This window comes from Aethalodelphis obliquidens, unplaced genomic scaffold (genome assembly GCF_003676395.1).
Source record: "Aethalodelphis obliquidens isolate GAN/ISIS:26980383/991018 unplaced genomic scaffold, ASM367639v1 scaffold5, whole genome shotgun sequence".
Lineage (NCBI taxonomy): Eukaryota > Metazoa > Chordata > Mammalia > Artiodactyla > Delphinidae > Aethalodelphis > Aethalodelphis obliquidens.
This window is the reverse complement of record NW_020837949.1, coordinates 26,392,540-26,414,822: the sequence shown is the minus strand read 5'-3', so window position 1 is coordinate 26,414,822 and position 22,283 is coordinate 26,392,540. Positions and strand designations below refer to the sequence as shown.

Below are 22,283 nucleotides of genomic sequence, written 5' to 3'. Positions count from 1 at the left end.
AGTATAAATTAGGCATAGAACAGGATTATTATTAGGTATAGTCTACTATACCCTTATTTCTTGAATGTGTGTAGCTTGAATTTTTTTTTCTGGTAACCAGAATACTTTATTACTCAATTATGCAAAATGACACAAAATTTCTTGTAGTACTTTCCCCAGCAGGAAGCAAACACACCAAACTCTTTACTTCAAGAGATAGCAGAAGTGAAAAATAAATTACAAAGGAAAAAATAATTAAGTTTAAAAATCTAGAGAAGTTCACAAACAAAAGAAAGAAAATATGTTGTAGTAGGAAGCTAACCTATTTGAAATGTATTCTTTAAAACTGAAGTGATTATGAGGCAGAATAGACACATTCTTGGTCAGAGAGAGAAAACTTGATTGCACAGAATATCTTGGACCTGACCACATGTCTGTGTTTTTTTTTTAATTGAAGTATAGTTGATTTACAATGTTGTGTTAGCTTCTGGTGTACGGCAAAGTTATTCAGATATATATTAATATGTATACACATATATGTCTATATATACACATATTCTTTTTCATATCCTTTTCCACTATGGTTTATTACAGGATATTAAATATAGTTGCCTGTGCTACACAGTAGGGCCCTGTTGTTTATCTATTTTATATACAGTAGTGTGCATCTGCTAATCCCAAACTCCTAATTTATCCCTCCCCGCCTTCCCCTTTGCTAACCATAAGTTTTGTTTCTATGTCTGTGAGTCTGTTCCTGTTTTGTAAATAAGTTAACCACCTGGTTTATTTTTATGCTCTTACTTTTACAGGTACTCTGAAACTTGATGATCCAGGCAAGTGTCACATGCTTGCTATGGACAGACTTCAAGATCATAGGAACACATCTGGGGAACTCTCACCCCATGGCTTCTAAAAACAAAAACAAAACAAACAACTAACTTTGAGAATTCTTGTAGATAAGCCATAAATACACATAGACTCTAGTGACTACCTCCTTCCCAATATTAGATTTTCCCACTTGAACAGGAGAAGGGTTTACGTACAGAAGGTCCTTTCAATTAAGGCCCCCAGTTGTAGGAAACACAGAAAAGTCTGTTAACTATGATCAGGGAGTTTCAAAGAGTAAAAGATAGAGATCAGGACAGGAAGGCAGTGCCAAGAGGAGCAGCATTAGGACAGATCAGGGGCAGGAGGCCTAAGGTGAGGCTGCAGGAAAGAGTAGATAACAGGAATCTATATACTGGGTGGTGACCAGAGATAATAATAATATGAGCCCTAGTGGATTAAATTTACCACAGGTTGTCAAGTGATTTAATCCCTGCAGTCTGTTGATGGGTGGAGTGTAGATGTGGGGAGTACCAAGGCCTTTCCAGCATCAGTCTGTGGCCTTGCTCACCAAAGGATATCCTGTTTCTGGTGGACAGAGAGACTCAAGTTTCCTTAGAAAGATCCAGCAATGACCTGGATTGACTTGACTATGAATACACTTATCTCTGTGTTTTAGAAACACCATTGATATCTCTCTCAACCAATGGTGAGGTCGGGGAACATTCTGCATTCATCTTAGTGCCTTTAGTACACTACAGGAGCTCAAAACTATTCATTGAATACACCACTGAAGGTGAAAGACAAGAAAGATGCGAAGAATTCAGAGAACCACAACGACTCACACCACAGCTTCAGAAAATAATGACATTCAAAACTAGTAACAAGATGCAAGAGGGAAGAGATATGGGAACATATGTATATGTATAACTGATTCACTTTGTTATAAAGCAGAAACTAACACACCACTGTAAAGCAATTACACCCCAATAAAGATATTAAAAAAAAAAGAGGCAATAAGTGGCTTTAGGAAGATTGCAGGATGTAAAATCAATATACAAAGATCTGTTACTTCCAAATACTACTAATGAACAGTTCACGATTGACATTTTTTTAAATTCCAGTTACAATAGCATTAAAAAGTGTTATATTCCTAGGGATAAATCTGGCAAAACATGATTAAGGTCTGCACATTTAAAACTATAAAACATTGCTGAGAGAAATCAACGGCCTAAATAAATGGAGTGATTTACAAGTTTCATGGGTCAGATAACTCAATATACCAAATATGTCAAATTTCCCCCAAATTAATCTGTAGGAAACAAAGCATTCCCAATGAGAATCCTTTTTGTATAAACTGACAAGATGATTCTGAAATTCATTTGGAAATATAAAGAACCTAGGGAAATCAAAACAACTTTGAAAAATAGGAGGAAAAAAAACCCAAAAAACTAGGAACAGCAGAAACTAACACAACATTGTAAAGCAACTATACTCCAATAAAGATTAAAAAAATAGGAACAACTTTGAAAGTCCCAATAAAGATTAAAAAACAAAGGTAGAAGGCATAGATCAAAAAGCTAAGGGGGGCTTCCTTGGTGGCGCAGTGGTTGAGAGTCCGCCTGCCGATGCGGGGGACACGGGTTCGTGCCCCGGTCCGGGAGGATCCCACATGCTGCGGAGCGGCTGTGCCCGTGAGCCATGGCCGCTGAGCCTGCGCGTCCGGAGCCTGTGCTCCGCAGCGGGAGAGGCCGCAACAGTGAGAGGCCCGCGTACCGCAAAAAAAAAAAAAAAATCTAAGGGTTATGGTATTTTAAGGCATTAGTAATTAAGGATATGACATGATTTTGAAGTGAAAGCTATTTGCTCTGGGAGACCCTTTTGGTTCTGATGGGAACTGATGTCAGAGAATAGAAAACAGATTCCAGGGCAAGCTCAGAAGTCTCACTAACAAATCGGTTCATGCTGTGGTTGTGGTAGTGTCTACAAAAAAATTAATCAACTATCAAAGAAAGAGATGGAAAATTTTATTTGAGCCAATCTGAGGATTATAACCTGGGAGACAGTCTTTCAGAAAGCTCTGAGGACTGTTCCAAAGAGGTAAAGGGGGAGGTCAGCATACATGTTATCCTGGCAAAGGGGGTACATGCAATCAAGCACACATCTCAGTAAAAGGTTGCTGCTAGTCATGAGAAACAGACGTCTTAGTTGACGGCTTTAGTGCTTCCCCAGGTATGGCAAGATGTAAGAATCCAGTTTCATAAAAGATTTCTCCTGAAAATATCTAACTATTTGAAGGCCTGTTCTGTCAGTTTTCCCAGAGCACAGATTACCTCATCCTGATCTTCACCCCAAGTTCCTTTCAGAGTGTCTGGTAGGTCAGTGGCTGCAGTGGATGATAATTTGATTATTGTAGAACAAGATGGTGGGCAACATTCTTTACTTTATAATCCCTTCCCTTTCGCTCTTAATTTCCACCAAGGTTTGGGAGGCAGTTCATAACCAATTTGTCCCATGGCACTACGAATGCCCATTCCCAGGTCAAGCAAGAATTTCGTTGATAAGCCACTCGAAGTGCTATTACTGGACTGGCCCTGTTAACAGTAGCCAAAAGCTTTTGGACCGCCTGTCCTACAGTTTGTTAAGGTTCAGGAAATGGTTCCCTCTGGTTGCTTCTTCCCATATCGAGAGTTACACTATTATAATCATTGATCTTATAGGACTATATATTTGGTCAATTGTTTCAAGTCACCTAATCACATTACTTTTATCTCAGGATTAGTCACACATTTGATAATGCAAGAAACAACAATCTTGTAAAATAGGCAAAATACAAGTAACATAACTAGTAACATTACTAAGGTCATAAGTAAGTATTTAAGCTGGAAAATTCTATTAAGTGTGGCCCAGTATCTCCCCAGGTCATCTGACCAGTCTGTTCTGCACCAATTGCTATCTCTAAGGGAAATGATATATTGTCACTGTACATAAAGTTCACCAGAGTCATCTGCACACACAAGGCAAGTGGTGGGTCACCATGATCCCTACAAGATTGAGAAAGGAATGTTATCTCCTAAGGAGTTTCATGACTAGCTCCAGAAGAAGAAAAATTGATCTTTATGCTTAAGCAGCTATTTCTGCCATTGGGGAGGTCTGGTTGATGCACAATGCACACTAGAGGGGAGGCAGGAGGCCCAAACTGGCAGAGAAATATTTTATGTTTAAATTTTCTTGTCTTGCCTTAAAATAGAAATTTTTATCTCATCGGCAGGTAAGTGAAATGGTGATTGGAGCAAGAGTAAGAGAAATTCTTTGTTGTAGTTACTCTTTCTCCCTCTAATTTCCTTGCTCCATCTTCTCCAAGTAACAACTGTGTAGACAAAACCCCTCACCCTACAGTACACACTTCCCTAAATGTATTGTCTTAAGTTTGCTTGAGTGAAACACATCTGCCACATCTCCGCCCTGCCAATGGTAATAAATATTTCTTGCCTCTTCAATTTTTAAATCCATTATAAAATCAGCCTCCAAAATGATTTTTAGGTCAGCAGGGGAAGGGTATGTGATTCCTAACAATGACCATAACAGTGGCACTCCTAATAAGTGAATTTGAGCAATTAACTGATACTCGATTTTCCTGTTTTCCTCAAGTGTAAAAAGAAGGTTAAGAAAAATACCTCCCCTCCCCTTATGAGATCATATATGGGAATCACAGGGTAAATTATAAAGAGTTTAAAAACATTAGCTACAAGTATCTTGCTGGTTACACTTCACCACCTGCAGAAAGGCCTGTTAATCCCTGTCATCCCATCTGCTAAGGACTCCAGATACTGACTATAGACCCGGACTCTTGACCAAAGGTTTGAAGTGGAAAGTCATTCAGAAAAAAAAAAAGAAAAATATATTAACCACTGGTTTTTATAGAACTGCAGGGGACAATAAAAATTTTGTTCCCAATCAATTACTTGAAGTTTGCCATCTTTGCCACTGGCAAGCATGCAAACATTTAAAAAGTATCTAATGAGAGCAAGTGATTGCACAGACCCTGCACACTGCTCGATTGTTCTCTGATGTGCCCTAAATGTGCTGACACCAGCTTTCCTTTATCTGTGAAGGAAACCTCCAGGCCAGGAACCTCAGATGGCTCCATCAATAGAAAGTGCATTGTGCTTATTCTAATTCAGTAAAGATGCACAAAGACCAGAATCTTGGAAGTAGTGAAAAGTACTTCTCAAATGTCAAGAAGAACATGGAAGTGGAAATACAAAATAAAAGCCTGATCAAAACTAAGCTTTGGATGGTTTCTTTTGTATTAAAGTAATATCAACCATGAAACAAATCTGAAGGCAAAAAATGGACACATCTGAAGTGTTGCTTATTTACTTGATCTCATCCTGAAACTATCATTGACCTGCAGCATTTTTCTCTCCTCCTTAGATTCAATTCCATACACTTTGTTCATTCATTCATTCAGTGTTTTATTCATTTAAAAATTTCATTAGTATTCAATTTTAGGCATTGCATTAGTTGTAGTATCGCATTCACGAAGCAATTATTGTGTCCCAGGTATCCTAGTAAGGGCTTTCTATTAATTATCTTATTTAACCCTGCTAACAACTCTGTGAGATAGGCCCTTTATTCTGTCCATTTTACAGATGAGGAAACTAAGACCCAGGCAGGTCACATTACTTGTCCAAGCTCATCCAAATAAGCTAGTAACTGGTGCACCAGTAATTCAAACCAGGTTTGTGTACCTTCAAAGTATGAGTTCTTAAGTTTTATATTAAAATGCCTAGGTGTTGGGGCTCTAAGCACTGAGAGAACAGGGTCCTACTTGTTCGTTCTAGTAGAGGAATACACAGGAGGGGCTGGGAGACTGGGGGAAGATTGCTGAACCTCACCTGAGGAGAACAGTGTCAGGAGAAGTGAGAGAGGTAGGGAGGGAGGGAAGGAAAAACCTTAAAAATTATGGTAAAGAGTTTAAATTTTATACTGAAAATTATGGAGGAAATCTGAAAGATTAGCCATTTTTGAAGATTACTGTGCCCGATTTATGTTGGCAGAACTGGAACAGGGCATGGTGGGAGACACAGGGAGCAGATAAGAAGGCTATTGTGATAACTCAGACAAAAAATAATAAGGACTTAAGGCAATGGCTATGAGAATGGAGAACAATGGGATTTGAGAGACACAAAAGGAGCAAAACTGCTAGGTTTCAGGGACTGGGTGTATATGATGAGAAAGAGGGAATAATCTAAAATTCCCAAGTTTTTTTTTTAGGCTTTCTCTAGTTGCTGCGAGCGGGGGCTACTCTTCAGTGCTGTGCACGGACTTCTCATTGCTGTGGCTTCTCTTGTTGCGGAGCACAGGCTCTAGGTGCACGGGCTTCAGTAGTTGCAGCACGTAGGCTCATTAGTTGTGCACAGCTCATGGGCTCTAGAGCGCAGGCTCAGTAGTTGTGGTGCATGGGCTTAGCTGCTCCGTGGCATGTGGGATCTTCCCGGACCAGGGTTCGAACCCATGTGCACTGCATTGGCGGGCGGATTCTTAACCACCACGCCATCAGGAAGTCCCTAGAATTCCAAAGTTTTTGCTTGGTGAGATTAAGTGGTACATTTACCTGTGAGAGGATCAGGGATGTTGCAAATTTGGGCGAAATGAGATGTCAGCTGAGGAGCCTCTGGCACAGCAGAGGTGCTCAGGAGAACAGGCAGGGCCCTGAAATCCAGCTGGGAGCCACTGCCATATACATGTGCTGATGCAGAGGATTATTCTCAGAGGCCAACTCTGACTAACTGATGCAGTGGCCACCTGGACCACTGTGCCATTTTGGAGCCTAGAGAAGAGAGATTCGATAAAAGCATTCAGGATGGGGGACAAGATGTAAAGATTTGCAGTCCTGAATGAGCACATAGCCTTCTGTTTCGAAACAAAAAAATCAATCTGTCTAGAAGAAGAAACATTTGGAAAAATATGGAGAGTGGTGTGAAATCAGTAATGCTGGTAGGTATAAATGCAGTAGGGTGGTTAAGAAAGTGGGCCCCAGGGTCAGAATCTCAGTTCCCCATTTACTGTTAATGTGACCCTGGGTTAGCGACCGAATCTCATGGTGTCTCCAAGTCTTTACCTGGAAAACAGGCATAATTATAATAATACTTCAGAGAGTGCTGTGAAGAATTAGCTATCCATGAAAAGTGCTTAACCATGTGAAAAAAACCAAGGTTTTTCATTTCATAAAAAAATATATGCACTAAAGATATATATAGTTATATAGGAGAATCTTAAGTACCAGACAGAAACTCAAAAGATATGATAGAGGCATTAAGTGCGTTAACAGGAGTATTGTGAAAACACCTGTCCTTAAAAAGAACATTTTTCCTCATAAGAAGTAATACAGAATGACTATGAATTAGAGATTGTTCAATCAATTTTGTTTTCTTTAGACAATAAATCTGAAACCCAGAGATGTTCAATGATATAACCAAGGTCACACCCAATCAAGCCAGAGCCAAATTCAGCACTGTTTCCTGATCCCCAGTATGATGAATTTTCACTACATGATGCTAGATAATAATTTTTTTAAAAAAACTATTAGTTGAATAAAAATCTTTATAACATCTGTGCCTCATTTTTTTAAAAATTATCACTTATCTATCAACTTGTTTTTAACATGTAAACTCTCTGAAGCATGGATATTTTACCTTTCCAGAATCAACTTTTCCTGACACTGAACAACGTACTCTGTATGCAGTAGAAAACTTAAAAATATAATAACGAGCATTTTGTTCATCTGACTGAAAGGGAGTGAAAGAGTATTTGTCCTCTGGTGAAAATCACACACTGGTAAATTTCAACCTTTTTGTTGCCTATCTCTAGAAAGTTTGCATTTCCTATAAGGCATTTCTTTCAAATTATTTTGGAAGGATTGGAAAGATAGAATCAAAGAAGATGGGGGACTGAGGATGAAGAGGTCAAATGAAAGATCTGGGAAAACCAGCTGTCTCATTTCATTGCCACCCTTCCTTTTCCTTCCCTCACTGTGATATTTCTGTAATTTGTGATTAAATCAGGTTAGAGTACCTACTAAATATAGAATATGAATTTTACCTTGGTCAAGCTAAAAGTCCAAACACTCGTACTTCTTATGCAAAGATTTAACTATGTCTAATCAACTACCATGAACTTTGGAGGTAGTCTCACTTTTCCCATGACACAAGGCAAGGTTTTTTTATGAATGTAAAGAATGGGAAATGCCACTTTGTAAAATGTCGTTTCAGGGTTCAGTATATAAGCCGATTTTTATTCTTACTATATTTTTCAATATTTCATATGTCCCCAGTGGGGCTTGCTCTCTTTATATTTTACACATTAGATTTATGTAGTTCTTTATAGATTAAAAAAATTCAAGGATGTAGGTACACAAGTATTGATTGGACAGTTTAAAAGCATAATATTATATATCCCTCCCTGGCTCAACAAAGAATTTTAGGCATACAAATGGGGCAAGAAAAATGTAACCTAGAAACCTAGGAAAATCATTTCCAAGAAATTCTAACAGTCACTGTTAAGGAATGACCTCTTAACACTTAGTGCTTTTTAGATGCTTCAAGCAATTATTAAAAGAAAATGAGAAATCATCCAATTATGAGATAATTCAGAATAAATAGTCATGAATAAAGAGAACCCACGAAAATGGTTCTTAAATGCATGCTTAAATAATGAAGCATTTATATTTATAGGAAAGGCTAGATGACTTGACTTCGATAAAATTGTTGTTATTATATGGCATTTATCTGGCACTTTCCATCTTAGAAGTGTACTACTGTTACTGAATTAAGAAAAACAGTTTCCAACACTTTACGTGAATTACTCTCACCCAGAGATTATGCATGACTATAAAGTACATGAGAAAGTTGCAAAGAAATGCTATTGGTAAGTTTCATTTCTTGCTAAGAAAAAAGAAAGATCGTGAATTTAAGGAACGGAATGTTGATTTTAGAGAACTATGGGATGGGGGCCAGGAGAAGCAAAAACAGATCTTTCAATCGGATTACAAATAATGACACAAGAACCCATCTGCCTATGTTTTAGGGTGCAGAATGCTCTGCTGATTTGATGGGTAGGAGGGAAGGTTTGGTGGGATGGAAAGATGGAAGAAAGCCAGGGAAGCTGGCTGCCTCAAGTTTAACATGAAAATGTCAAATTAAATGTGTGTTCTCTTCCTGAAAAATACCCGCCCTCATTATGCATCCATGTGTCGATGACTGATGCAAATGAATTTTTCAAGTGCTGCGTAAATGAGTCGCCTACCGATGTTAGCCTAGTGAGAGCCAATCCCTAGTAATATACAGAATTATTATTTTTAGCCTTAGAAAAAAACATACAGACATTAAATGTTTACAGGTTCAATCTTCCTTTCCTCTTTACTATATTCCAATTTAATCACTGAACTACTAGAATTGGGACAGTCGTGGCTTTGGATTGGAAATAATTTGAATTCTGGCTATCATATTTATGGGGAAAACTAGGCTACTGCTACTTCCCTAAGGCAAACACATCTGTGGTTTAAGCTAATCAGTCCCTGCATGTCACAGTTGCTTCATACAAATAGGGTAAAAATAGCATGTCTTTGAAATGAGGAGCTATAATCTTAAAGACAAATCATACATTTTGAGTAAAGCTCACCTTAATGGATGAAATATTTGCATATCAATTAGTGGCTGTCCAACTGAATAAGTGTTTTAATCAATGAGCATATGCGAATATTTTGATATACTGTCCACCAGATATAAAGCCTGATTATTAATTCTACATTTTTAGTTTATAAAATTGAAGATGACTCTTCAAGGCAAAACTGAGAAATGCTTGCATTGTGTTGTTTTAGTGGCTCAAATCACAAATTAACTTTTATCAAAAAGTAACTGTTTTATTTTAGTGAGTACTAATGTAAACACTGGAATACCAGCACAATAAGACATTTAACATTTAACACAAAAAAGCATTTAAAGTAGATAATTTCACAAGTTAAGTGGCTTGTTTTGAAATTAATAAATGCTTAGAACTGGAGAAAGTAACAATGACAACAAACGCAAATGCAAAACATCAAAGAAAAAAAACTTCAGAATATTTAATCCAAAAATTGTCTTGAAAAATTTTTTTAGTTCCAAGTTTACTCATAACTATCATCATATATTTATTTTAATAATTTCAGTGTTGTCCTTCTCAGCCATATGTTTATTCCAATTATTAATGAAATTACATAATAATAAAAATATTTAGTAGCAATTCTAACATCATATACTAGTATAGTGATTATTTAATCTTTAAGAAAAAAACTGATGTTAATTTGACCTGGGTCCTTTTTTCATTTTCTTTATAAGCATGCAACAAAGTATAGTCCTGTAAATGTAAATACCAATAACATAGTATCTCATTGTTCTTCATGGAAATTAGTAACGTGTAATAATGCATGTCATTACTGGTAGTGAAAACCATTAGAGAAATCACTACTGCATTTTAATGAATGAGTTAAATGCCTGGGATTGTCAACTATGCTAAAGGAATAATGATCTGAGAAAAATTAATTCTGGCGTTTGGTAATTACAGTAGAAAAAATGTAAACTTCACTGAAAGAACATTTTGTCAAATATTTTATGCTATCTCAAATGCCATAGCCACAAATTGCAATGTATACAGAAAATACCTTATTATACAATCACAGACTATTCTGGGTCAAAGGAATATTTTAAAAGACCTAAAAAGTATCCTTATCCAAGTAATGATAGCACTAATAATAACTATTTTCTATTGGAGGTAAATATTCATAACTATGACAAGATTACTTGGACAATTATTTTTACTGTATATAGTTTTAAAGATATATGCAATAAAATATGAATTAAATGTTTGTTGACAGGTTTTCTGAAGTTATGCGGGCTGTAAAATGGCATTTTAAAAGTTTACTCCTCACAGATTTTTTTTTTTTTTTTTACCAGACTACATGCAGAGAAATTTTTACCTTTTTTACTGTGTTGACATTTGTACTGATGGTGCAAATTCAGTGATGGGCAAAACTGCTGTGGACTGAGCAGGAATCAAGGTAGTAGCACTTGTGGTCATTGTGGTCTCACACGTGTAAAATAAATAAATAAATATTAAAAGGCAATTTCTCTAAAGAAGTCTTAATAAAGTAGTAAAATTTGTTAAATGTATTAAATCTTGGCCCTTGAGTACACATCCTTTAATATTCTGTGTGATAAAAACAGAAGCATAGAGCACTTCTGCTACATATTATAAAGTCCAGTAGTTGTGTTGAACAAAAGCACTTGCGAGCCTGAGAGTGGAACTAGCCACTATTACCACAGAATATAATTTTTACTTGAAAGAACAACCAACAAACAAATTATGGTTATTCAGAAGTTGGTGTTTGAAGAACCAAAGCAATTTTGAAAAAGGACAAAGTTGAAGGACTCATCCTTCTTGATTTCAAAATTCACCACAAAGTTATAGTAATCAAACCAGTGTGGTACTGTCATAAGGGCAGTCATATAGATAAATGAAATAGAACTGAGAAGCTAGAGATAATCCATTTAATTATGGTCATTTGATTTTTGACAAGGGTGCCATGGAGAAAGAAGAATCTTTTCAAGAAATTGTGCTGGGAGAATTGAGTATCCATCCATATACAAAAGAGTGAACTTAGAACCCTGCCTCATGTCATACACAAAAATTAGCTTGAAATGGCTCATATGCTTAAGTGTAAAAGCTGAAACTGAAATATCCATAGAATAAAATATAGCAGTAAATCTTTGTGACCATAGGTTGGGAAAGGTTTCTTAGATATGACACCAAAAGTACAATTGACAAAAGAAAAAAAGTGATAAGCTGAGCTTTATTAAAATTAAAAACTGTTGTGCTTCAAAGGGCACCATCAAAAAACTGAAAGGACAATTCACAGAATGGAAGAAATATTTGTAAATCATATATCTAATCAGAGTCTAATATCCAGAATATATAAAGAACTAAAAACTAAACAATAAAAAGACAAACATCCCATTTTTTTTTAATGGGCAAAGGTTCTGATTACACATATCTCAAAAGAAGATATATAAGTGAACGATATTGCATGAAAAGATGCGGAACTTCATTAGCCATTAGGAAAATGCAGTCCAAAACCAAAATGGGATGCCACTTCATATGCACCAAAAAGGCTATAATAAAAAAGACAGGCAGGCTTCCCTGGTGGCGCAGTGGTTGAGAGTCCGCCTGCCGATGCAGGGGACACGGGTTCGTGCCCCGGTCCGGGAGGATCCCCCGTGCCGCGGAGCGGCTGGGCCCGTGAGCCGTGGCCGCTGAGGCTGTGCGTCCGGAGCCTGTGCTCCGCAACGGGAGAGGCCACAGCAGTGAGAAGCCCGCGTACCGCAAAAAAAAAAAAAAAAAAAAAAAAAAAAAGTCAAGTACTGACACATGCTGCAACATGAATGGACCTTGAAAACATTATGCTAAGTGAAAGAAGCCCGTCACAAAAGACCACATATTGTATGATTCCATTTATATGAAAAGTTCATAATAGACAAATCCATAGAGACAGACAGTAGATTAGTGATTTCTAAGATTTGAGGGTTGTGCTGAAGCTATGGTGACTGCAAATGGATGTGAGCTTTCTTTTGGGAGTGATTAAATTTTCTAAAATTTATTGTACTGGTGGTTGCTCACTTCTGTGAATATACTTGCAAACCAATGAATTCTAAAAGTTAAATTGGTGTATTTTATAGTATGTGAATTATATCTTAATAAACTGCTTTTAAAAAAAGAAGTATTTGGCAGATGTTTTCTTGAAAACAAATCAAGTCAGTCTGTCACTCCAAAGAAAACAACTGACAGTATTTGTTGCCAGCGATATAATTAAAACGTTCAAGCAAAGTACAAATTTTTAAGACTTTTACGAGCCACTATGTGTCTAACAGCTTCCCAGTGTTGGATTTTCTAAGGAGACTAGCGGGCATATTAACAAATGTGTTTGTTGATATTTATGAAATATGCAGAAGATCTGCACAACTCAGTGAACCAATACTTTTCAAATGGCCAATGAATGATGATACAAAACCATGTATGCATGGGTAAAAGACACATTTAAAGTGAAAAAGAAGCCAATGGATTTAAAAGTAATAGAGCGCGTCGTTCTGATAGAATATTAAAAGATAGGGCTGCAATTAATCTTTAAGAAACTACCACTTACTGAGTTTTGATATAGTTTTAAAGATAAATTATCTGAAAAGGCAATTAATGTACTCCTTTTCCCATGAACTGCATGAGGCTGGATTTCTTTTTTTTATACTTCAACCAAAACAGCATATTTTAATGGGTTGACTTCAGACCAGATATGAGAATCTAATAAGAATCTAATTGGCATCTAATAAGACAGAAATTAAAAAGATTAAAATTAAAACAACACAATTCTTCTCACTAACATCTTTATTATTGGTAAATATAGTTTTTTTCACTAAAGTATATTATTTATGTTAATATGTAGTGGGTTTAATATTATTATTTTTAAATGAATTAATAAATATTTAAAGTTTTCCTCAGTTTATTTTCCTATATGGTAACTAGTGATAGCTGTAACAGACCTAAAAAAAGCTCTTTGAGATACTCAGTAATTTGTAAGTGGGGAAAGGGGCCCTAAAACTGAAGTGTTTGAGAATGCTGCTCTAATGCTTCGCTTCACTTTCTAGAGGGGAAACCACTCCAGGTATTGCTCTGGGAGGCTTAATATGGAGGTAATGTGCTGGATACACAGATCAGATAGTGGCATATCTGGAGTATGGCGTTTCCAAAATGTTTTTAGGTCTAGTTTTTACATAAGAAAGCCACATGTCTTCCGTGATAATGAATAACAAGAGAAAAAAAACTTTCTCTGCTGTTGTAGATAGCTGGACATGTGGTTATAAAAAGCCCAGCCTAGGATATAATGATAGATGTATAATATATGAAGAGAGTACTTATGATAAAGCAAATGGAACAAAATATTAAAAACTTTTTGAATCTGGATAAATGGTATATGGAGTTCTTGGTACCAACATTGCATCTTTATGGTAAGCTATAAACTATTTCCAAATAAAAGATTTAAAAAATAGTATAGTCAACGTTACATGGAGGAGTTATAAACAGCCCAAAGAAGAAATTGTTCTTTAATAATTTATAGCATTTATCTTAGTACAAACCACATAGGGTTTGTACAAAGTACAAACTACCCACATAGGGTACTTAAATGTATTGAGTGCCTTTTATGTGCCAGGTACTGTGCAAAGTGCTTTATTCGCTTTATGTAAATTCAATTCATATTTAACCACATTCTTGAGAAGTAGGAATTATCATTATTTTATAGTTTATTTCATACATGAAGAAACTTAAGTAACTTGTGAGTGATTGTAAAGTTTATAAGTGCCCCAACTCATGTTCGAACCTAGAAGGAGCTGACTCTAATAGGTAAGAAAATTAATGACATAGTGAGTAAATAGCAAACTAGGATTCAAACCCAGATGATTTACATCCTATTATTTCATTAAAGCAGATCAGTCATTATCACTTACTAAGAGTAGGTCAGAAGTTAGTTCAAATGATTTTGTAGATAAAAGCAATTCTATTCCTTAGAAATATTTTTGAATCAAGAATTTGGTAATTTAAACATAATCAACAATATTTTAGTAGAATTTTATGTCTTTGAGAAAAATCTTTAAAATTCTCTACTGTAGAGTTTTGAAAGCATTTGATTTCAACCATTGTAGAAAAAGTCAGCCTAAATAACCCAAAGATTAGTGTCCAAAAGCAGAGAACAAAGAATTCTCTCAAATGCTGAGAAGGGCAGCTTCCCCTTAAATCTGTTCTCTTCCCTTTTACCCATGTATCTTTATAATTCTTTTCAAGCCCAGGGCCAAAAAAAATAAGTCATTCAACCCTGGTGCTGCCAACAGGAACACAGTGGATGGCAGGAGGGCAGGAAACCACATGCTTCCCGTAGAAATGGGGCTGCCTTTACCAAGGAATAGCTTTCAGGATTATCTACTGTTGGTCCTGCCCTGGGGCTAAGTTTCAAGTCTTCTTTCTTGACATTTTGCCCCAAACTCTACTTTTTAGTGATGGAGAGAGAGGTGAATATAGATCAAGAATGGTTCTCTCTGCTGTGAGAGAGAACAAGCTTCTTTCTATCACACTTGGTCTTGGAGAATAAGATATTTGCTGATTGTGTGATTCTTTCAGTGAAACAATATGGCCTTTTGTTTGTGCATCAAAAGTAACTATGACAATCTGCCTATGAAAATTCTGAACTTACATCTGTAGCATTTATGAATTAGCTAGCATTTGCTGCATCCTTGCTACGTACCTTGGCATGGCGCTAATCAATTACACAGGTAGTAGTTCAAGTAACTGGGACTTAAATCCAATGATATTGACTTTCGCTTAATGATTAATTTATATTTCTTCTTTGTGAAAAGAGTCAGGAAGGATACAAAGTTAAATCAGACATGGGCAACAGTCTCAGGAAGATTACAGTCTAGTAGTGGACTTAATGTATATACATAAATAGTTACAATATACAGTAAAATGTACTAAATGTCATAAGAAAGGGCTATGGGATTTCATGAGCATGAGAGATGTCAACTGATAAGAATGAGATAAGATCTTATAAAGGCTGGGAAAACTGAGCTGAGCTATTTCAACATCAGATATAATTAAATGAACAAAATACTCGTTTAAAAAACCGTAAGGGAAGTGTGACTGCTGGAAAACAGAAGATAGGTTTGAGAACAGCAAATATTTCACTTCGGATAAAATACTGATTGCATAAAAAGCAAAGTTTGAAAACAGTTTATGGAATTTCTTGAATGTTTAAGATACTTTATTGGTACATTTTAAGCAGAACAAAGGTACATAACATTTTGAGTCAAGGAGGGACATGGTCAGGGCTGTGCTTGAGAACTGTAATGTTCAGTGCAGATGCCACCAGCACAGGTAGTTGCCTACGTTTAAATTTAAATTAATCAATATTAAATAAAATGAAAAAGTCAGCTCCTCACTTGCATTTGCCATATTTCAAATTCTCAGTAATGCCCAAAAGCTAGCAGCTTCTGTATACAGGACAGGAGAGATATAGAACATTTCTATCATCACAGAATGTTCTATTGGACAGAGTTGCTTTAAAAGATTAATCCAGCAGTGCACTATTAGTGGATTGGACGGGAGAGGAAACCATAAACGGGAAGCTGATTTGAACAATCAAGGTTAGAAGTTCTGAGTAGCTGTCGTAGGGAATAGAATTTCACTTCTAAAACGCAGAATATTACCTTGTACTCTTCTGAGTTTTCTACAGATACTCATGATAAGAACCATTTATGCATACTCCAGGGACACCAGTCAGAACTTAGATTTCTTATATTCCTCTGGAGAAATTTTCTTTGGCACGCACGAGAAAAGAGAGAAGATGAAATGACTCACTGGATTATGAATATCTAGAGATCCTCACTTCCATGTGGAAGTGGGGGGAATTCAAGCAGATGGGCTTCCTGAGATTCATCTCATGTGGGGTTTGTGGGTAACAACCATCTGGCTCCCAACTTGGCTTGAATTTCAAGGGAAGTCCAAAATCATCCAGTTTCTCTCTAAAGTTTGTTTATACACGGAGAAATTCCGTTACGAATTTACACTTTTCTTTTTTTTTTCTATTTTTAGTCTTATCTTTGAGTTTTTCTGTAATCATTACTGTCTGGAATGGGAGACTTTCTCATTTTACGTATAAGGAAACTGAGGTCAAATTAAGTGATTTGGCCAAGATCACACAGCTAGTTGTTTGCAAAGTCAAGCAATAACAGGTGTTCCGGGTTCTTTCACCTGTACTATGGCATTTTCAGAGTAACTTAGAACAATATGCTTTAATTTCCTTTTCATATCCTTAGGAACTAGGGCAGTAGCTATGGTTCTGTAATTTAACTTATGATCCCAACACGGTCACATTTAATTATATGTTTAATAAATATTTTGTTGAGCATTTACTTGAAACTGGAACATCAACACCTAAATCTTGTCAACTGCCAAATGGATCCAGAGGAAAAAACAGTTTAAAGACCCGTGTTCTAGGTAAACAGGACTACTCTTCCTCTGGCGCTGATTCTCTCAGAGTCCCTACAACATGTTAATGGCCCTTATTTGTTTTCCTGCCTGTCCTTCTCTACTAGATGATGCTCTTTCAGAATAGGGTCCACGTCATACTTGTCTTTGTTCACCAGTGCTTATCCCAGCTCTCAGCACACAGTAGAAGAGCTGATGAATAATGCATGAACGATATATGGGTAAAGAGGTAATTTGGAAACTCTGCTTGCGTGTACCCTTATTAATCTCGTTTCTGACCTTTAGAACTACACAGGCTTGCCAGGGGCACAGAGGAAAATCAGGCTTGTCTTTCTCAGCAGGCAATTCAAAACCACACAGTGCAGCAGGAGATCTACAGAACAACACTCTTTCACCCACCGAAGCAGTTTACCAAAGCTGTATTCCGGCATTCCTAGGTCCCTTTAATACAGGACTCAGTTTTTTGGAAGTCCATTTAATTGACTCTCTTTTTCTTGGGAATAAAAGCCAGCCTGCCAACGGCTGGCAAAGGTGAGTCTGAAGGCCTCTGTGGGATCCTCGGGGGGCCTGGAATCTGCCTCCCTGCAGGGGAGGGAGGCTGGCTGTACTCTCCACAGCTGTATGGCTCCGTTCCTCTTGTATTGGCCAGGATTGAAAGAGATGAGTCAGAAAGCACCCCTTAATCCTACCATTCCTATCTGTGCCCTAAAAGAGCAGGTAGAGACTTCAAGTTGAATCAAATGGTTTGAAATTTAAAATACTCTCTGTGAACACTAAAATCTGAAACAAACCAAACAAGATAAGTATCATTGCCGTATTCATACCAAAGCATCAAGTGACAGTGCCCAAGCTAGCAGCAACACTTCGTTTCTTGCACCAACAGGGCAAAGAGTTCATTCACACTGCAGATTCCCTTATGATCCAAAGAACAGCGATCCAGATACAAAGAGACAATGTTATCCTTTGTTTTAGGCACTGCCATCTCATCACCTCCCACCCCCTCCTTCCCTCCCTCCAACATAATCAGACTTCTGGTGACATATCGTAATTAGATGCATAAGCTGTCAGATACTAGAACTCCCCAAGCTCCTTTTGAACTTTGTGTCTAGTTATTATTGTTTTTCATGTTACAATAAGGAATCTGGGGTGCGGTCTTTATGTTTTTTTTTACAAGACAGTCCTTTTGTGGCAATCAATGTTACATAAAGCTTGTCCTAAAAATGTTCTTCCTCATCATATTCCCATCAGATGACATTAAACAGCTCGTATCACAGACAGCTTATTCTTTATGAATATTTTCCAAATACCTCATTAAAAACATACCTACCCATCCCAAAGCTATCAAATTTTGCACCACTGCCTTAAAACTACCATTTTGTTCCTGTGAGAGTATATTCTTTATTTGTATTACCGCATTCTAGGCAGCTCTAAATCCCACATGACTAACATCCACGTTAACCCACTTCATTGCAACCTGCGACACGTGCCGTCACCAAAGGGGCTGAGGACCTCTTGTTAGAAGTGGCGTGAACTGACTAGTTTAGGCTCGATGCCTTTAACACAATTTGGTCTATTGGATAAATATGTAGAAAGTCAATTTTTTTAATCTTTATAATATGTTTTCTGCAGAGAGCAGTGTTACACAATAGCAAAAGTGTTATTCTGAGAGGAAAAGAATTCCTGAACACATGTGAACATGGGCACAGAGTCAAATACCTAATAGCTTCTTATTTATTTTGAAAATGAGTCCAAAGTCACACTTTGTTTCAATTACCTTGAGATAAATTTTACACATAAAAACACTGATTGACTTTCAGTGAATTTCATGGGCAGTTTTGCCATTACATATAGATATATAGGTCCCTGAAAATCACTATGCTATGCAAAAATCTCACAACAAAAACCACAGGGCCTATGGGGAAAACGGGTTAGGGGCATAAGGCTCACAAACGTCACCAGTGACACATACATAAAAAAATAGGAGTCTGATAAAAGTGGTAACAGTTTTATGTATGGTCCAGAAATTCATAAGTAGCATAATAACTACTATGACACTTCACTTTGAAAGTGATTTAAGGTTGCTTGTGAGCATCGGAGGGGTCCCAGCTTGCAAGTTTTGTGAAGTGGTAAAAGTGTTTCCTGAAATTGGAAAGTTGCAGCATCAGATGTGGACGGGCATGTCTCAAAGCACAAAGAGAACCGAGGAAACTGCTAGATATTTGATGTGTGTGTCTGAGTGAGTTTTCTTTTTCTTATCTTAATGCATTGAATAAAACACCCAGTACAATACTAAATAAAAATAGTGAGAATAGGCATACCTTTTTTCCCCTGATCTTAAGGGGAACATTTTTAGTATTTTACCATTGAATATAATGTTTGCTGTCGGTGTTTTGTAAACATTCGTTATCAGATTAAGGAAATTCCCTTCTATAAATCGTTTGCTAAGAGTTTTATTTTATCAAGAAGGGATATTGACTCAAAAGCTAACGATGCATCTATTGAGAAAATCATATATTTTTCTCCTTTTCTCTGTTAATACTGTGAATTATGTTCATTTTGAAATGTGAAATTAGCCTTTCATAGGTGGGGTAAACTCCACTTTGTTGTACTGTATTTTCCTTTTTGAATACCACTAGATTTAATTTAAATGTTTTGTTAATAATTTTTACATCTGTATGGGAGATTGTTCTCTAATTTTCCTTTTCCATAATGTCTTTGTCAGGTTTTGGATTATGCTGACATCACTTAAAAAAACTCTTTCCCCTGTTTTTATTATCTGGGAGAGGCTGCATAAACTGGGTGACTGGGTGTTAATTTCTTCTTTAAATATTTGCAGCTATTCAAGCACTTTCTTTGTGGGAAGATTTTTATTTAAGGAAAACCCTGAACGAACTTTTTGGCCAACCCAGTAGTAATGGATTTCAAATTTCTGGTAATGATAATTTGATTTCCTTTATTTTTGTTAAACATTCTGCTAGAGCTTTATTAATTTTATTAAAAGTTTTTTAAAAGCTTTTAGCTTAGTTGATTTTATCCTTCTATTCCATTTGTTTCTGATCTTATCTTTATTTTCTTCTCTTTTCCACAGGATTGATATGTTGTTTTTCTAGCTCCTTGAGATGGAATTTTAAATTATTAAATTTTAACCTTTTTTCTAATATATATGTTTACAAGCATACATCTCCCTGTAACCATTGATTTCACTATGCTTTAATTGCAACCCTCAAGTTTAAATATGTTGTAACTTCATTACGATTTAGTTCAAACTAATTCTCATTTGATTTCTTAATTATTCATATATGAGATGTTTTCTTTAATTTCCAGACAGTGGGGCTTTTCTTGTTATCTTTTTATTGACTTCTAAGTTAATTGTATTGTGATCAGAGAATATACTTTAAGCTATTCAAATCTTTTGAAATTTCTGGCAATTCTTTATGGCCCATCAGATGGTTGACTTGGTAAATATTTCATGTGAATTTAAATTCTGTCTTTGATGATTGCAAATGTTTGTGGTTCCTCAAGATTCCAATTTGCAGCTCCAGATCCACACAATAGCAAAAGGCCTTCCTACTTCTCTCTCCCCAGCAGAGGCGCTGCACAGGAGCCAACCCTGACCCTCAGTTCACACAAGAACTGGCAATTCCTCCGCAAGAAAAAAATATCTGGTGATGCAAAGATCATTTGTATACAGTTTCCCTCTATTTTTTTTTTTAAAGATAAAACACAAGTCAAATTTATTATTAGATTTGTCCACAGTCAGCAATGGTGGTCTTCTTGCTGGTCTTGCCATTCCTGGACCCAAAGCGCTCCATGGCTTCAGCAATATTCATGCCCTCTTTCACCTTGCCAAAGACCACAGGCTTGCCATCCAACCACTCAGTCTTGGCAGTGCAGATGAAAAACTGGGAACCGTTTGTGTTGGGGTCAGCATTTACCATGGAAAAGATGCCAGGACCCGTACGCTTCAGGAGGAAATTCTCATCATCAAATTTCTCCTCATAGATGGACTTGCCACCAGTGCCATTATGGCGTGTGAAGTCACCACCCTGGCACATAAATCCTGGAATTATTCTGTGAAAGCAGGAACCTTTATAACCAAAGCCTTTCTCCCCAGTGCTCAGAGCACAAAAGTTTTCTGCTGTCTTTGGAACTTTGTCTGCAAACAGCTCCAGTCTGTTAATATAACTTTATGGATTGGATGAGCAGTCACTTCGTGGTTTCCAGGTCCCTTACCTCAAAGGAGACGTGGCCCAAGTGCTCGCCATCGACGGCGATGTCAAAGAACACGGTAGGATTGACCATGGTCGGGCAGCACAGGAGGTTCTGGGGTGGTGGCGTCTGCCTCCCTCTCTATAATTTTATTCCACCTAGTCCTTGTTGATTCCGTAGATTTCTGAAACCTTTTAACACTACAATTTTGCAACTTATCCACCTTCACATTGCTACAGTAGGAGTATTGGCTTACTGTAACCTACTACGTCCTACTTAGAACATAAAATCAGGACTCCAAATATTTATTTAAAAAAGTAAAGTTTTTTTTTTAAAGAATCAATCCAAGAAATTTTTGCAACAAAGAATAGAGCTTCTGGAGCTTTAATTTAATTTGACAAACATTTATCGATTATCTGCTGGTCACAAACACCATATCACGTGCTGTGGAATTAATAATGAGTTAGACAATCCTGGTACCAGATGAACTTACAGTTTACAGAGAAGTCAAATATGGAAACAGATAAACTGCAATGCAATGTAGCACGTTATAATAGGGAGAAAAACTATCTCCTGGAACTCAGAGGAAGAAAAGATTGCTTGCCCACAGGATTCAGGAAAGAGTTCACAAATAAATAAAGTTACACTTGATCCTGAAGCCTGAGCAGAATTTGTCAGGCATAAAAGGAGGAATGATATTCTAGGCAAAGCGACAGCATTTGCAGCCACTTAGTCTCATGAAATGATATGGAATATTTGATACGGAATATTTATTGAAGGATGAGACATAAATGTTCCCGAATAGAGTCACATGAGTGGGTCTATGGAATTGAGATGCATGTGTGAAAATAAGGTCATAGAGGTCATTTCAGGCCACACGAGGAGGGGCATTGAATGCCTAGCCAGAGGCTTTAGTATTTTTTCCTGAAAGCCATCTGGATTTAATAGAAATGTGCAAGTCATGGGAAATAAATAATTAGATAAGTTGTTTAAGAGATAGAGTTCTGACAGCAGTGAAGAGAGCAGAATCAAAAGGAGAAGAAGGAATGTTTGCAGAGAACTCAATAAGAAATTTTTCTAGAATGTTATTTATAGATTAATTATGAATATACTAAACAATGAAAATAACTGATAAAGTCACCCTC

At 36.7% G+C, this 22,283-nt stretch overlaps 1 long non-coding RNA gene and 1 pseudogene across 2 annotated transcripts in view; both read right to left on the bottom strand.

The window, feature by feature from the left end:
* LOC113618152 (uncharacterized) overlaps positions 1-884 on the bottom strand; it is an 88,386-nt gene extending 87,502 nt beyond the window's left edge. Inside the window, exon 1 of the long non-coding RNA XR_003431896.1 lies at positions 781-884. This is a non-coding gene — a long non-coding RNA (uncharacterized LOC113618152). The remainder of the gene's footprint in view (positions 1-780) is intronic.
* Positions 885-20,630: 19,746 nt separating this feature from the next.
* Positions 20,631-21,137, bottom strand: LOC113617818 (peptidyl-prolyl cis-trans isomerase A pseudogene; annotated as a pseudogene). The gene has a single exon (XR_003431779.1). The product of XR_003431779.1 is annotated as a peptidyl-prolyl cis-trans isomerase A pseudogene (transcript).
* Positions 21,138-22,283: the final 1,146 nt, after the last annotated feature.